The sequence below is a fragment of the Gymnogyps californianus genome, chromosome 14 (assembly GCF_018139145.2).
Source record: "Gymnogyps californianus isolate 813 chromosome 14, ASM1813914v2, whole genome shotgun sequence".
In the NCBI taxonomy this organism is placed as follows: domain Eukaryota; kingdom Metazoa; phylum Chordata; class Aves; order Accipitriformes; family Cathartidae; genus Gymnogyps; species Gymnogyps californianus.
This window is the reverse complement of record NC_059484.1, coordinates 5774894-5793517: the sequence shown is the minus strand read 5'-3', so window position 1 is coordinate 5793517 and position 18624 is coordinate 5774894. Positions and strand designations below refer to the sequence as shown.

The 18624-nt window shown below is 36.6% G+C and overlaps 1 long non-coding RNA gene across 3 annotated transcripts in view; it reads left to right on the top strand.

The window, feature by feature from the left end:
• The window catches only part of LOC127022014 (uncharacterized), a 300415-nt gene that overhangs the window by 240363 nt on the left and 41428 nt on the right, over positions 1 to 18624 (top strand). For all 3 annotated transcript variants that reach the window (XR_007767284.1, XR_007767283.1, XR_007767282.1), the window contains exon 3: positions 15753 to 15900. This is a non-coding gene — a long non-coding RNA (uncharacterized LOC127022014). The remainder of the gene's footprint in view (positions 1 to 15752; positions 15901 to 18624) is intronic.

Here is an 18624-nt window from a genome sequence, read left to right as displayed (position 1 = left end):
CGCTTGATTTTTTTTCCTAGTACTTTGGGGTTAATTTATGTCTTGAAGATAGCAAATTGTAGATGTAGAAAATCAGACAATGTTCTAACCGTTCTGTTCATGAACAGTATTCCAGTATTTTACTTAATATTTGCTTCTATGTCTCCTTAAATGTGCAAGTCAGGCACCACCTCCATTGCTGGCAGACCCTTTAGAAAGTATTACATCTTAATGCTTGTAAAAGTACTGACATACCTTTACTTCTGTAGCAAATCTAATATATTGTACACAGTATATATAAAATTTAACATTTTTCTTGTAACACCTGTAACAAAAGTATCTTGGAAATACGTAAGAAACATATAGATCAACTCTCAGGGAGTCATCTAGTGTGCTATATTTTTCTCGAACTCCAGTTATTTTCCCAATAAATTCCAACAGTAATTTTGCTTTAGTATGCTAATTTAGAAAGTAATCATACAAAGATTATATACACTAGTTTATATTTAGGGTACTGGGAAGGATCCTTATGTAGCTCCATATTAGACTACAGCCTGATTTCTCTTTTCATTCTGAGATATGAATTTATATGACTGGCTGCTCTGGAAAGTTCTGGTAAGAGTTTTCTAATATATTGCTTGGCAAAATGATCATTTGTATTGAATGAATTTATACATTAGCATGACTCACATACAAGGCTGAGCAGTTGCACAGTTAAGCCAACCAACTCCAGTAAACAGAATTCAAAATCTCATGTTTATTTTAATTTTATTTACTGTATTGCATATGCATATTTTCATGTTTTTTCCAAGAAAACACGATTGCTCCCCCCGCCCTGCCCCACTCTCTAATTGGCAGATAGGAGTAACACCTTCTCAGATGGCTAAAAAAACCCGACTTTCACATGTGGAGTCATACTTTTCTGAAATGACATATCTTTTAGAAAACAGATCTCTATATATAAATTAGTTAGGAAAGACAATGCCGAAAACCTGCCTGGTAGAAAAGAGTTAAAGCTGTTTAACCAGGAGATCTTGTCAAAATGCAATTGTTCTGTTACAGGTTTGTACATTAAAAAAAAAAAAAAAAATTAAAAGGGTAACAAAAAAAAGGAAATATTAGAGAAATTTGAGCAAATGACAGCAACACATTCCTGTTGTCTTTAGGAAATAATGTAAGTCTTGTTGAAAGAAGTGCTTTTCATGTCTCTGTATACAAAGAGGATTTGGATTTCAGATACTGAATTCAAATCTAAATTTTTTTCAAGATACAGAGTTACACTGAATCTCTTTAAACTCATTTCTAATATCTTAAAATTTCTGATTTAGAAATTATTTTAGAATTTGGCTTAAGCTTTTTACTTTAGACATTTCTCTTTCCATTGAATTGGGCACAAAGGGTTCTCATGCATCTTCCAATATCCAATTTTTGTCAGTCCATTATCTTGTACAAGGTGGGATATTTATCTTGTCCTCATTCACTCTTACCATCTGCCCTGCTTGAAGGAGAGTTACGGGCCAATATCTGGCAATTCATCACATACACACTTGGATTGTAAAATTATATTCTGTATAGGTAAGTGTAGCTAATGTGAGGGTGAAATAGGGAGAGAGATAAGTGTCACCAGACAGCACACCGGGTTTACTCCTCTGGGATTACAGCCATGCAGATTTATGTTCAGTTCTTTGTTTTCAATAGTTAAAGCAAAGAGCAGTAAGGAGGTGACTTTTTACCTTCTGTGAAGTCTTTCATTATACTCTGGTGGGATTCCTGCATATTATTCTTATAATGGACTTTTCCTGCTGTGCTGAAAAGCAAGCTTGTTAAATAAGATCATACAGAAATACAGGAGAAGTGGAAATTATTCTGTAATTTTTTTGATTGATGGGTAGGGAGAATCTTTCACTGCAATGCACTTTAGAACAACATTCTGGAGTTTATGACACAATTCCTAACTGATGGGGAGGTGCAAAATAGCACTGGAGTAGGGGAATCTCTAAGCTTCAGGGAAGGGAAGGTTTTCCTGGTATAAATGTATCATTGCTGGGGATTAGAAACTTGTGTTTTAGTCTCCAGTCAGAGCCTTGTTTTCAGTTCAGCTGCAGGTAAAGATAATTTGGGGCAGTAAGTGCCATCAAAAACATGGATTTCTTAAACTTGCCTCTTGTTCATTTACCTTTTGCCATAATATCTGGCTTCTCACAGGTTTTTTTCTGTCCATCTTCACAACATCGCATAATAGCATCATAGGATATTTCAGACTGGAAGGGACCTCAGGAGGTTGCAAGTCCAAACCTCCTGGTTAGAGCAGGGGCAGCTCTAAGGTCAGCCCAGGTTGCTCAGGGCTTTCTCCAGTCTGGTCTTGAAAACCTCTAAGGACAGGGACTGCACAACCTCTCTGGGCAACTTGTTCAATGCCTGTGACCCTGTGAGGTTCTGCTATCCCTATTGAATAAGGAGGAATAGAAGAGAGTCTGAACTTTCTTTGCTGAAGTTAACTCAGGTTACAGTATCGCCTCTAACCGAAAGATTCTCTGCAAGGAAAAACCTTATTTAAGAAAGCAGTTGTATCAGGAAATAGAAGATACAGATCAAATTAACAGAGTCCAGTAAGAACATACCATATAGCAATCAAATCGATTTGTGTAGGGTATTAGTTTGCAGTGTGGTTGTTTCACTTGATCTTAACTCTACTGGAGTTATTCAGATCACCTCTGTAGTGAAGTTGTAGCCCAAATGCCTAGTCCTGGATGACCTAAAAAGCCAGAGACAGAAGGGAAAACACATTCTCTGGTTAAGAGTCTGAATTAAGCGTCTTAACCAGTGAATTGGCGTACTCCTTCATAGGGGCTGATGGTTTTGGGGTTTTGGCTGTCTGACAACTTTCAAGCCTTCTCTTATCAGCAAAATCAGGAACAATTCAGTAGTCCCTAAAGGAATTTGTACTAAGAACTGATAACTGTTCTAAAGCATTAGGACAATAGGGGAAAGAGGAAGAAGAGTAACGAGTAGCCTAAGAACTATGCAAACAAAATGTATATGTGAGAAGTGGTTTCCATGCTAAATATATTAAAATTATTTAGGATATGCTTATAAGCTCATCCTTACAAATTTGTGTGTGTGTGTTATCCTATTATTTTTTCACGCCAGAAACCCAAAATGGATGGAGCACTTTCTTATAGCGGGGCCCACATCACAGTGTGCATTAGAAATGGTTTGAACTAGCTGGAGGCATCAGTCCTTAACTCCAAGTCCCAAAATTCACCCAGGGTGATTTATGAGCAGCCAGTTGATGCAAACGCTTTCTTGGGTGCATCGCTGCTGTAGCACCGGTGCATGGATTATTTGCCAAGGTAGTTGTCCACACTTCACCTGTCAGTAGCCGATGCTTTTGTATTTCTTTTTCATTTTCAGACATATTAAAAATTTATCACAAACATTTAAAGAAGAAAAATGCATTGACTTTTCTGAAAGCAATTTGTTAATTAACATCAAAGGGATGAAATTTGCCTTGCATTGCCTGGTGAGTGGCATTCTTCCATCGTCCTGGTTGCTATGGTGATGAAGGAAACTCGTTTGTTCCGGGTCACTCCTAAATTTGCACATGAAAGCATTAGAGATTACTGCTGTCTAATCAAGTTATATGGAAAAGTTTAAAGGGAGGTACAATGTTTTACAGCCGGCAACCCTCAACAGAATAAAACACAATAGCTGAGAAAAAGGATTATCTCGTACTTTTAAAAACATACTAGGAAAGTTCAAAATGGTATGAAAGCTTTTTTAGCCAAACATCTTGATTTTTTAATGCTGTTTTCTAAATGAGGAATGTAGAATCCCATTTCTAATAGAGAATTAGTGTATGCATTGCCCAACTCCAGGGCTGGATTCAGCATAATGAATAAGGCATGTGCTATGCATTCATTAAATGATTTTACTTTTGAACTCCAGACTCTTCTGTGTCGCAGTCCTTAGTATCGTCACATCGCTACTGAAGTACAAAAAAAAATTGTTACTCTGAGTATGAATTACATTCTCAAAAGCAAAGAAGTCAGGACTGACACCAAACTTCCAACGGGAAGCCTCAGGAGAAGCCCACATCTTGCTGCAGATACTCAGTGGCAGCAGAGTCTGCATGCAGCACATGTGAACTGTATCGTGTCTGCGTGTTTGCAGGTATTCTGCAATGCTTTAGGAAATACCAGGTGCATACCATGGTGTAGAGACTACATTTTTGAATGAGCTTGTATTTTCATGTATGGATTAGGCTTTTTCTCCCCCCCTCCCCCATTTTATTTATTTTTGTTGATTATTAGATTTTCATGGCTTGCCGTTTCCAAATACTGTGTCAGTAATATTAAACGCTGTTTAAATGGAAAAGTCTAGAGCTTTAACAGCAGTTATGCAAACAGCTCCATTACAGAACAGAACATTAAGTTACCTTAATTCTTAATATTTATGATTTAACAGTACTGTTCAGAGACCACAACTGAAGAAACATAATGAGTTCTTCAAGTTATCTTTTAAATTCAATATAAACAAGTGTATAGCATCCTGTATCTTAATTATATATGAGGATATTCTTGCTATAAAATAGCATTGTTGTCATGGAAGCAATCAAGACTCAGCAACAAGGAAACTGTGTTTGATTGACCAAGGCTGTTTTTAACAATACAAAGGAAAAAAAAATCCATTTTAAAGTAACTGCTGAAGAAATGTATCTGCTTAAATGTTGGCTTATTTTTCAGTACTAAACTGGCATTTTTCACTAGTAAAGCAAAGTATAAGATGTTTTGTGATGGTACAAATTAGTACCATGAAAATGTAGGAGACTGTGTATACACATATGTCCTTACTAAAGAGGGATTAACTATCGTAGCAGAACATTGAGGTATACATCCATGTTTGCCTATATATGAGGAAGGATCAATTAAGAATGATGTATCAGTTACATACATTTATTAATCTGTAACTTTTTATTATCCCATACTGCTAGGAGACTCACATCTATACCTCTTGCTTCTACTTCTGACATTTGGTTCTCAATTTGAGATTTTTATGTGTGATTTCCCCCCTAGCATTTTCCTATGGAGCGGAAATATGCTTATGTTCTATATTAGTCTGTCTGATCTATTTGTCTGTTCTAAAACCTAGGTCCAGATACCTGATGGTGTGTAAGGAGCACACTCTATAAACATGATGGAAAGTGTTAGTATGTATGAGAGTCTGAGATTGATGAGTTTTTTCAGGTCTCAGGTGAAATACAAAATTGCAAAGACTTAATCACATACTTTGTGCTCAATTTATTATTTTTTGATCTGCTGTCTTCTGCTTTCTATGGAAAGATTTATCAATTCCTAAGTTTCTGGGTTTTAAGGTATAAGGAGTGCATGCATCCTGTCTTATGCATGAGGTATATAAATTCATCCAGGATTGCATGTGCAACACGGAAGTCCATACAGATATCTATTTTCCTTACATTTGCCTACTGAAGAAATCTGCCACGTGCCAATATTGAGAACACAGTAGCCTAAATGCAGACGTCGTGCTCTGCTCTGTGGGCTCTCACAAGGAAATGCCTGGTAGCTCTTACCCTCTGCTCTGCAGCAGAGGCCCACTGCAGAGGGGGAGGTAGTTGAACATTGGTGCTCTCCATTACTTTCCAGCTTGTCTAACCATCACTTCAAGATTATTAGGTTCCAATGTATGGCAAAAAGAGCATTTTACTGAAGCCAATAGTAATCTTTTCAGCAAAGTGATTAAGTGTGTGTTTAAGTGCCTCGTTAGATCTGTATCTTCAATATCACTGCTGACTCTAGTGGAGCCATGGTTAATCCTCATGTGCTAATATTTATGTGGAAGGAGACTTCTGACTCCTAGTTCTCAAAAATCAAACTGAAGTTAATAAAAAAGAACAAAATGAATGTAGAAAGGAAGGTTAGCAATATAATTTTTTCTCTGAAAGCTTAGTGGCGACATTATCCATCTAACAAAAAACCTAAATGACAGACATGATGTTACCCATTTTTTAGGACTCATTATTTGTAATTACATACAAAATCACAAACAAGGCTCATCAAATACTGAAAAAAAAATCACAAACATTATTTGAATTCGAGAGGGCTTTTCTGTTCTTCACCTTATTGGCTATTTTTAAACTGGGTTTGTTGGTGGAATGACTTCTTTGTCTAGAAGCAGCCCTAACCACTTACAAGCAAAGATATTCACACATGAGTAGGCATATTTTCTATTCTTCAGTTTAAAAGTTTTGTCTACACCAGGAACAAAAGTGATACCGTGATTTTAGCTGACCAATTGCACATCATGAATAATGCAGAGTAAAATGAATAACTCATCAGCAACTCTGATGCTGAGATATGTTCTCACCCAGCGTCGACTAATTGTGATCCGATTCATATAAAGTAGCCTGCTTATAAATGCATTGTGAACAGAAAAAGGGATACATTCTCAACAAACAGTATTTTCAATAATTTTACCAGCTTCAGTCACAACTTTTCAGTTCAGTTCAAAATCCAGCTCCTTATGCTGTGTCCTATTTTGATCTGAAACGATAGAATTAATTTCTTTCCTTAGTCAGCATTTAAAAAGCATCCATTTCCTACTTCAGCTTTACAGCACATCTCTCTGTTGGTTACTTTTTAAGCATACAAGCAAAACAGCACTTTATGAAAATGAAGTAAGTATTAGAAGGACTAGATATTTACTGTGCTTGTGCTCCGTTTCTCTGACTTACTGAAGGGAGGAAAAGAGAAAAACATCCTACGTTCTCTTTAGCCTTTTTCCCGTCCTTTAAATATACAATTTTATCTAATAAGCAATTGGCAATTTTAAGAAAATACTGCGGTTATGAACGATGAATAACCGTTGCATCATGTTGTGTTTTCATTTTTATTTCAGAATTGTGATTCTACAGTCAAAACTGAGTATAGAATGGACATATTGATAATTTAATAGGAGATGAAAATAGGTTTTTTTTCTCCTAAATCAGTGTAAGAAAGAATCGTTACTTAATGAATGACTTTTAGAAGATGCATTGTGAAGAATGGAACCTGAGCAGCTTCCTAAACAAATAGAGAGCAGAAAAGATGAAAAAGTTATTGAGAAGAAAGATGGGGTTTGAAACATAAGGAACAGCAAGCTGACAGCTGAGGGCCCAGGTTTTCCTTCGAGGGGCCTTCCACACGTGGCTTTTTGAATACTCACATGGGAGAATGAGCGTGGCCTGAATGCCATCTCCCTTCTCTCTCCCTGTGCTATTTTCCATAGTAGCAGGACATGGGGAGATTTTCGAGAGGTGGGGGTGGTCTTTTGGGGATCATTCACAGCACCCAACAGTAAGGGACTTAGCTGGCGAGTCTTCAGAGGCTGCTCAAGAATCAGTGGAATGAAGTAGGTTCCTCCAGAGGTCACTCGGAGTATCTTGGCTCCTCTTGCACTGAAGTTGGGTGATCAAAATATATCTCTTTCCACAGAAACTACTTAAAACATTTTAAGCTCTTTTCATCCGCCTTTGTCCATGTCAGAGCAGTTTTCACAATGTCAGTGCGGATATATCATCCGAAAAAAGAATGAGAGAATGTGGAGACCTTGTTTCTGTGCTGAACGACACCAGCCTCTGCTGTCCCGTCTTCACACCCCCTCGTGGGTGCTCCAGCTGGAGCAGCTCAGAGTGTTTCATTTCATCTTTCCCATATAGATGGTAATGCTTGCCACACTTATCCTATTCTGAAAATAAAATGAAGTAAGAGTAGTAATGTTTACAGACCTTGGTGACAAGTGACAGGTAGAAATGTAAGGATTTCTACTTCTTCATTGTTGTTTTAAAGCTGGTACAGGTTTGCAGCAATGCGAAAGTTCATTCCTAATAGGCAAGTGCTCACATCCTAAGCCTCAGGCTACAGTCAGATATAATTAACACCCTTTGACAGTCTCAGAAGGGAGTACAAAGAGCATCTCAGCTGGGGAGGTTGAAAAACCCTCTTTCCATTGCAGCTGAGATCTTCAAGGCTGAGGCACTTTGCTGAGAGAAGTGTGGAGAAGTCAGCATTGCTGCTGTCTGAGCTTCAGCTCTTCTGCTGATAATCTGAATATTGGGGACTGTGACTGTGGAATCTTTCAGTAGCTAGAAAAGCCCCTTTCCCTAATGTTAAGTGAAGTATTAGAAGAATAAAAATGTGGCATATAAGTATCAAATGCATGAGAACGTTCACAGTTCTTCTTTAAATTAGTTTTGATTCTCTTAAAAGAAACAAAAAAATAGGCAGGAAAAAATAGAAACAGTACTGTCTTAGAGCATGAAATCTTTCTGGCATTGGCGGAGCCGTCTGTTTTCCACCTCTCCCAGTACTCATTGTTTGTTCCAGATTCGTTATAGTAATATTGCTTTTCCCAGTGCTATATTGTTGTGATAAATGCATGCGTATTTTCTTCAGCCCTGAATTTTGGCTTCAAGGAATCGATTCAGACTGGTATTTTTCACAAATAAGCTATTATAAGAACTTCAGAGAGAGAAAATAATTTTAGCTTTCAAAATGACTTGGCTGCTGAGATCAGGAGCTGGAAATGTCAGGTGTGGCACCTGTAGTTACCCTGGGCTTTTGGGGTCATGTACAGGCAGGGAAGTGAGAAGGGGCCTGACTTGCAAAGATGCTGGAATTCCTGAGAGTTTTTAGCATTTCTGATAATTACGCCTGTTTTATTTCTGGTGATTATTTTAGGACTGAATTTTTAGATTTTGAAAATATTTTATATTCAATTTAATTATTGAAAAGAATGTGTAACTTAGTTGTTTGATTTCCTCTAAATGTTAATGACTTTCGTGAGACATACAAACATTTCTGAAATGCTCAGAAAAGCGAAATAGTCTCTAGTAGCTGTTTACCTTCTGAAACAGTTATTTACTTGCTAAAAATCAGGTGGACTGTCCAGTTTTCGAAAGGCTTAATGCAATATACTCACTAATGATTTGCTAATTTTTCTCTTAACTGTTTGGTTATACTTCAGGCTGTGAGAATGAAATCAAATGGAAACAGGAATACAAGGGAGTGCTGTGAAGTGACAACTGTTGCAATACTGTACTACACATACACATACTGCACGTGTTGAGTTTACTGTCTATGAATTTCCTGACTTAGGTTACATATTTCAGTTATTTTGGTTTCCTTAGTTCATTGGTCTGAAAAGTAGAAGTAAAGCATCCAGTTTTACATAGTGGGAACAAGAATCATAAGTTGCAAAATACTGCACTAACTTTTGAGTTACTTCTAGCTATCACATATGCATGCATCATTTCAGAGGCATCCTCCAGTTTTTTTATCTTCGAACTCTTCTCAACTCATTCCTAATGAAAATTACTAGAAGTACACTCATGAATGTTAATAAAATACAATATAGTGTTAAGAGCTAATCCAGTTGAATCTCCATTAGACTCTGTAATTCCGTCTATTTGTCGTTCATACAAAAGCAGATTTTACTGGCGTATCTTTTAAAATGCCTCAGGTTCGTTTTACACTCTTCCTTAGCTCATAGCCTCAGAATAAAGAAGGAAAAGTGCTGGTAATGTAGACTGAAATGAAATGTGTTTGTTTCTCTCAGCTTTTTTTCTATACTGCGTGGCTCACAAACTGCTGTGTACTTGGCACTAAATCCACATGAGAAAGTAGAGTTATATTGTGAAATGGCAGCAGTTACTGCAGCATGGTTTCAGGACAAACTCACAGCTGTCAGCTTTTGGATCAGTCAAGTGTGGAGTTAGTGCAGGGAAAATGTTTAGCCTCAAGGGGGAGAAAGCCAGCTGCCATGTCCATTAGCACCCTTTGTTGACCATCCAAGAACACCGGCGGCATCCAAGGCAGCTTTATCCCAGCTCTCTTTGCTAGAGGAATTTATTGGAAGATGCCCAGTATGTGGGCAGAGAATGGCATGGGTAAAAATAAGGCAGAGGTAGAAACGCATTTAGATTTTGAGGTATAGGTTGTTTGAGTCTTTGGGTATCCTCAAGCAGAGACTTAATTTGCACCTGTCCTTTCAAAAAGAAAGGGATTAATGAAACATGACAGAAGAAAAGACAGTGAGCCCCTTCGCCTTGCATGGCGAATACAGAAAAAACAGGCCTCTCAAAAGGATAATCAATGGAATGTGCTAATATTTGAGCCAGCACTTTCAAAATCCTCAATTAATTTTGGGGCTGAGGATATTGGGTGCTCAATCTGAGCACTCCAGCTGCACTTGAATTATCTGAGAGTGTAGATGCTTGGGATCTCCTAAAATGAGATCCCAGCTGTTTCTGGTTGATAAGTCTAAAATTAGTAATCACTTTTGACAATTTTATTTTAAATTAAAAATTAAGTGCTTTCATTCATTATTTGTATTACATCATAGCACTTGGGAGCCCAGTCACAAATCAGGACCCTACATTATTCATTACATACAGACAAAGAACAAAAGATTGTCCTTGTCCCAGAGATCTTACACGTTAACTATAAAACTATGTATAAGAAACAAAGTAAAGGTTACTATGAGATATGATCCATCAGCATTGTCTCAACATAATCAACAGCGTAAGCAGCGGCAACTTGTTGCTTTGTTTGTAAAAATAAATATTTAAAAAAAAAAAAGGGGGGGAAGGTTTAAGGGAAGATTGAAAAGAAAACAAAGCAGCAGCTCTTTTGGATTACCCGTCAAGCTATGCTCTTCACATCCACTGAGTATACACTGCTGCAGTTGGTATGGAAAGTTATTCTTATACCTGCAATGGATGGATGTCTCTGTGTTAGTATTTCAATATACTACCATTTGTTCTTGTTCTAAAATTATTAATTTTAGATTATTGGGACTTGCTATTCTTCCTGGGACTATAATCAACAGATGAAGCATTATTTCTGTATAGATTATAGTTGTTGAATTGAATAATAACATATGATAAGGCAAGACAGAGAAATTACTATTGATGTCCAGATGAATATCACCCAATGAAAATTTTCGCCTTTAAGAGTTAGGAGAAGTTAAGTACTAAGCAGAAAAAGGTACAGTTGACACTGTGGCGAAAACTCGCATGACAATGCAGTGCATTTGTATTTTATACTAATTTCCTCATATAAGCTTTAGTGTGTGCATGCATACAGTTGTGTGTTTTCCTATATTGTGTGGATGGATGAAAATAAAACAGACGGGGAAATATCTGAGTACTTTTTTCTCCTTTTGTATGTGCACTGCTATTATTCCCTCACTAATTCTTATTATAAGACTGAAGCGTTGTATTTCAATCTGTGAAAAAAATGCTATTGTTTAAATAAACAATGTAGAGGCAGGAATTTGTTTGAGTCATTCCAGAACGATGTATACACAAAGAACAAAATCCTTAGCAGGTAGCTTGAGTGTAGTTATGTCAAGTCTCCCTAGCACGGATGGTGCATCCCCAGTGCTGTAAGTACACAGTAGATAAAGAGTATTTATGTGTGTACTTATTCATGGCAGAAGGAGAAATCGTATTGACAATGCAGACAAAGAATTTTTGAAGAGTTGTTTACAGTTTGCTGGAGTAAAGGAATCATATAAAACCTACTGTAGGATAGTAAACCTATACACTCACCATTTCTGTCAACATTTTTACTTTTTAATTCATTTTTATTTATGAGACTGAGCCAAAATCCTGAATCTGATCATCATATTTGGATGGGACTAGGAAACAGATGTGAATTTTAGCATTCAGATATATCCTAGCTATCTGACTGGCTGTCTGCTGGTTATTTTTTATAGTTTTAATCACTTCCTCAAGTACATGACATATTCTTGATCTGGGCCACCAGCATTTTTCCATCTTGGCATTAAGCGATAAGGAATTATTCCTCTGTGTAGGTGCAGGTGCAATGAAGAATTATCCTGACTGCTTATGGCTTTCTAATTCAAATGAGATAATCATAGAAGGTTGTATAAATCCACTAACAGCTCAGAATACTCCCAAAAATATACACGTACACATCTTACAAGAAATGTTCTCACATGGACCCCAAAACAGATTTTTTTAAGTTCAGAAGTTTCTTGTAAAGCTCCATTTAAACTATTATATTTACTTGAGACTTTCTTGTCTTCTGCAGGACCCTCTAGCCCTGAAAACCTTTCTTATCCTCCTACACTCCATATTCAGCTTGTTCTTGATTACAGTTATTTTACCACTGTAAGAATTCTACTTCCAAAAATACATATGAAAGCTTTTATTTCTGTGCTATTTAGCAGAAAATAACCACAGCATGGAGGCCACAGAAAATTGTGGATCTTGTTTCCTGCCTACTTACATTAAACAGTAAAGAACTAAGGCCACCAAACCATTTCCATCCACCTGTGTGTGTATGTCCTCTGGAGACCTGATATTGAGTTTTCTATCTCTGATAAGCCCTTCCACTTGATTTACAAAGGCTGGTCATCTCCACACTCCAAAACAATATTTTGTCTAATTACTTAGGCAAAACCAGACTGAATGTCTTTCACAATCACTTCCAGTGAGGGGCTTGTCCTGTTAGAAGGAAAGAAAAAAAAGAAAAAGAAGCAAAAAGCAGTTCTGGCTTTAAATTCCTTGCTTTCACAAGCAAGATGGTCGCAATCACTTTAAAATAATTCTCTTCTAGATTATCAAGGCTGTGCTTGCAGTCATCGGCAATGAACCTTGAGCCAGTCTTAAAACATTTCTAGGAACATTTTACCAATACTGTTTGATTTGGTCAGTTCCCCAGAATTTCCAGAGGAGATACTAATCCTGGTTGTTCTCCATTCATGGACAAGAGGACAATGGTTAGACACAATACTAAACTGCCAAAAGGGCAGGTTTATTTATTTGATCTTTTTTTCTTTTTACTTCAGGAATTAGTATTTCTAGAATTATCTTTAGCTGGTGAATCAAGGAGGGGTACTGTTACAGAGTCTCTCAGTAGGGCTGAAAGGAGACATTCCGTATCCTTGATTTCCAGGTAGTGGTTGTTATTAGGTCAAAAGAAAACAAGTGTTAACAACAGGACAATGTGTCAGTAGTTAGATATAACTTTAGTGAAAATTATTTTCAATTAGGCGATTGGACTGTTTAAATTTCGGTACACTAATGGAATCAGACTTAAATATTTATTGTGAAGGTGCTGTTAATATAACAAATGAAAAGAGAATAAAACTGCATGAAAATGTTGCCATGCTTGTAATAATTAATGTCTTCACAAAGTAAAGATGTAGTAAGTGGGTATACTTCTTTTTTTTTTTTTTTTTTTTTTGGCCATTCAACCAGCCCTACCAGCAAACCTATCTCTTTTAAACTTTTTAAAATATCGACATTTTGCAGCAGTAAAATGAAAGCGGTATTTTTCTCTACGGAGTTTAATTTTCAGCAATTTCGTAATAATGGATGAAAGTTTTCCCTCAGCATGGATCTTAAGCATCATTGAAGCCCAGTTTTAAGAGCGCAAGCTTGATTTGTGACATTTACATCTCTTAATATATGAGGAAATTTTGTGTAAAGGTAATTGTTTTTTCTACTTGCATCATTTTGAAATGTTCACAGTTAGTCACCTCCAGAGCGTGTTAAAGACTTCCCCTTGTTCTACAGCTGTTTACCAGCATTTCCAGAAAGTTAATATACTCAACCAGCCTTACGCCAGTTCAGCAACACTTCCCCCGCCGTCACAGTCCTTCCACAGCACATCCACTGCTCTGTGTTTCACAAATTAACGTAGGTGCCACGACAATGCAGAGGGTATGATGAATGAGGCTTTCTCTGGACTCCACTTTTCTGTATGCTTTGTTCATCATTTTGATAGAGTTAGATACGTGAATTTATGTCAGAAAGGTCACGTAATCTGATTTCTAGGTCTGTGCACAGAGATAAGTCTTTATCTAATTACTCCCACATAAGAGGAGTGACTTATTTTTATGAATAGTATATTTTGGAAATCCGTTCAGTCTGGGTTTAAAGATTTTAGGAAATGAGAATGTACAAATTCGCTTGGTAGTTCTTTCCAGTGATTAATTGATGTTAATGTAATATGTCATTGGATTAGAAAAAGAAAAAAAGATTCTGACATGACTATAATAGGAAAATTCTCAGCTTCAGAAATGATAGATATTTCATTGTATTTAATTTTCCCTTCATTTATGAGTTACTGGAAATTTGCTAATAAACTGAGTAGGAATTGGAATAGGTTCTAATAGCTCAAGTATTTAAAGAATAATAAAGTCTGTTAACTATTCTGTTTACTATCTAAATAACATTAGAACAAGGTGGCTGTGGATTCTTTTTTCTTGTTATTTTATTTCTGGGTTTAGGGTTTTGTTTTTTTTCATTTTTGTTCTCTGTAATAGGAGTGATAGAACTAAGTGATATCTGTGGGGGTTTTGTGTATTTTTTTTACAATCTTGTAGACATGTTTTCAATACAAGGATGCACATATACACCGACACAAGATGTATATTTAAGAAACTGCAGTTTCTGCAGAGCAGAATCCTCTGAGATTTCAAAATCTAAGTGGGGTCTTTCAAGTAATGCTTAGGTTTTGAACTAAGTCTTCGCACAGGATAAATTTCACTGCCAGAGATGTGGAACTCCAGGTGGAACTCCGGTGTACATCTAGGAGTGTTTAATAAATAAAATAAAAAATCTTTATTGTGTCATTCATAATTTGGAAAAAAAAAACCCAGTGTCAGAAGAGTTTATTGCCTTAAATTTTATGATGCCGTCCTTACAGGCTGTTAATTTTTTCATTTGAATGAAAAAATATCATGTATTCCCCCAATTCAAAACTTGTGAGACCAAGCAATTTTGTGGATTTTCTTCATCTTCTCATCTTTTAATAATTTTCTTCCTGCTGTAGAGAAGATGGTAATATAATGGGCAAAAGATTATGGGGAAAGCATATAAAATTTCAAATGGTGATAGAAAACCCCTGAGGAAAAATATTTCCATCACAAAGTGTTCTCTTTTCAAGGGATCTTTGAAGTCTGTCATAGGACTCCACATTCAAAAATCTTCCTGCTTTGTTTCTTTTTTAAATTAATCATTTGAACATTTTTGGGGGCTTCAAATGTTTACTGGGTGATTATTAAGACACTGAAGTACTGAAGAAGACTCATGAGGCTACATATTCACCCTCATAGCCTCTTTTTTATTTTATTTTGACAAACCATCAATTGGAATTTTTAATTCAAACTATTCTCAAATGTTACAGCATTTTTACACAGTATATTATCAAAGTATCAAGTCCTTTGATAAGGGTAATTAAACATGCCAAGTTTGTTTCCATAGCCTTAAGTCTGCAATTGCTTCATCTTTCATTATGTTACATGACTTACTTCAGCTCGTTCTATTTATTTACAGCAAAGCCAATGGCAATGCTCCATCCAGGTCTAAATGGTGGTATATTTATCGTCAGTGTTAATGATAACGTATTATTTTGGAATAGATAAAAAAACAATGGACATTAGAAAGTGCAATCACAGAGAAATAAATGTTAGTTTTATATTGATTATTGATGAGAGTTGTCTGGATAGAACAAGAGTTTTATATGTGTCCTTTATTTGGGAAGATAGAAGAAGAAATAAAAAGAGCATCCCTATTTCTCAGAAAAAATATTTTAATGGGTTATATGAAATAATAAATTTTTTTAGAATTAAATGTGGTATAGACTGCGTGGATTTTAATGTAGTTTAAATGTAGGTTTTGCGAGGTTTTACAAACCCATACCCGCCACATAGTAAGTGTCATGACCTTCCTCTCCTAACAGAACCTGAAAATACCAACCCAAAGAAATACTTGCTTTTGCATGGTCTCCACTGTTGAAGCTGGAAACCTACTGCAAGTTGTGGCCATCCTGCAGACGGCTTCTGCACCTTGGATGAACATTTGACTGTGGGAGAAAAATCACATTTCAGGTATTCTTCACCACTGGTAATAAGAGTATATCTCTGTTTTGAAAAAAATTATACTTTGAATTAGAACCCAAATGTTATGCTAGTGGGATCATTTTCCCTGTCCTCAAGTTGGCACTGAGTAAGGTGGTTTTCTTCTTTTTCTAGCCAGGGAATGAAGAGGAAATCTCTCAATATTCTGTAATTGTCTTGGTTTCACAACGTAGTATCTGCTTTGTGACACATATACTGGCTGATCCTTTTTATTTTCTTTCTCTTTGTCTGAGAGTGCTGGAATTTCCCACTCTCGAGCCCTTGATTTTGTCATTGGAATACATCCTAGCAGAAATTTCAATTTACAGAGCAAGGTCCTCTTTATTTTAGATTTGTGTAAAAGTTAACAAATTACAAGTATTTTAATAAAGGCAGTAGTGATAGCTCAGGAATAAGGTTTAGGCTTAACGTCTGTGCCAGGGAGTACATTAACTCTAGTCAAAAATAAAAGCATGTGAAATGGCATACTACTGACATGAGCTGATTATGATAGTGCCTTAGTACAAATTTTTGAAAATCAGATACTATAAAAATATACCATTAACTTTATGTTAATAAAATATTTTGCTTGATGCCTTTTAAATTATTCATTTGAAGTAGTCTAAAAATATAAAAGAAGTCTTATTATCATTCAATTTACATGATTACTTTAAGTTCACTTTTTTGGTTTAACATAAACAGAGTGTAAAAATCCCATCAAGCTTTTGGATATTTAAAATGTATCATTTTTATGCAAAAATTGGAGCCTGTTAGGATGTTAAGGTTGTCATTAGTATAAATATAACTTCAATTTCTGATTTGAAACTATTTTACACATAGAAATTACTGCGTTTGCTGATTTGACTCATTATTTCTGCTTTGATTATTCATGTGCTCTTTTGAAAAACATAGTTTTAAAAAATAAAAGCTAAAAAGCTCTATAAATTGACTTAAAATATTATTGTGAACATTTCTTGTAAGTAATGCAGGAATCAAGGTAGCCATGGAAGGAGACTTGCGGCTTATTAAATATGAGCGTTGTTATTTTTTAAGTAACCTGAGCTTTGTATGAACAGTGGCATTACTCCAAGTATGAGTAAGGTACTTTAGGACTCCCCAAAGCAATCAAAGTGAAGCGGGTATCTTTTCCTGAGATGGAAGCCTCCCTCAGCCCTTGCAGGGAGGCTGAGTGACCTCTCTGCATTATTTGCCGGTGGCTGAGATTTGGAGAAGGTGTTACCTGATCCTCTGCAGTCGCTGCTCGTGCGAGATGACAGATCCATACAACTTTCTGACCTTTATGATCACCGTTGTTTCCCAGAAGTAGTGGCAACTTCTAAAGCCTCAGATGACTTTGTTTTCCCTCATCTATTTCTATTTGACTGTAAAGTCTATTTCCTTTGACTGTAAAGGCCATTTTGACAGTGCAGACTTGTCGTCAGACGTTTGAGTCTGACTCAGCTGTCTTCATGAACACGCAGTCACTTCAATACCATGGTCCACCTGGAGTCTCCACCTCAGTGCCACATTTAAACGTATACTTGAAGCGAGCCATCTTGACTCAGCAAGCTGCTACCCAGTGCCGCAAGTACACTGTGTCATGTGAGCCCAAAACTGTGGAAAAGAATGGTGGTTGCAAAAGTCAACTCTCAGCACTTAGCTTTATGGTGATGAAGGGAATTTTATTTGGGACTTCCTACAGAGAGCTGTGTGCACAAAGGATTGCAAGACTGGGGAGATAAACCTTGGCAACTGGAATGAGGCCACAAAATGAAAAAGCCAGCTTTTCAGTCATTCACAAGGGATACGGCCTGAAATCAAGGCAGCCCTGGATCGCCATCCACCAGCATATGCGGGGGATTCTCACAGCTGCTGTGCTTAAGCCTTGTTTATTGTAGGAGGTCACAGAAAATAGATGGTTTCATTTCTTATTTCTAAGAGTCATCTCCATTTTCTGTGCTGTAGACTTAATCCACACCAAAGCCACTCTGGCTGAGAAACACTAGACAATGTTATTTCCCTCTGATTAGCACTTTTTCCCAAATGATTATTTAATCTCCATATCTAGGTTAATTTGAAATAGCAACTGAGAACGCAGAGTCTTCCAAGAAGGAAGAAAATATATTGTACTGCTTTGCTAAAAAATGAGCTTGACAAAGTAAAGGCGTTTGGATGTGGTGTTTGCTATTAAAAGGCACTTTCCATGGCTGATACCATTTGCACGAGTGCCATACTGTCTTAAGCAATCTTTCTGGAGTTACTGTGAAAACTGAGGAAAGTTAATATGATGGGAATTTTGCAGGTAGTCATAGAGTCTGATTTTAGGAATTCAACTGATGTTCCCAAGATAGGCAACTTGTGTCATTGGCTATCTATATACTCAGGGGCAGGAGAGGAAGATGATTTTTGAAGCAATTCAGGGAAGTCTAAGTAAAGTCATTTCTAAGTTAAGGATCTTTCACCCTTTTTATTGCTGTACAGGGGACCCAATGGTTAATTTAGGTATTTCTATTGGATATAAGACTAGGTAGTGTAAATATTTCTCCCTCCCCTTGTTGCAGTTTAGCCATGAAGCACAATTAAAACAGCTGATTTTTGGAGCGTCTTTGACTGATGCCCTTAGAGGTTTGTTAGTGAAAGAGAACTTCGTTTGTTTGACAGAAAATTCATTGCATGAAAATACTTAAACCCCAAAGATTTCATGACCATGGGTGC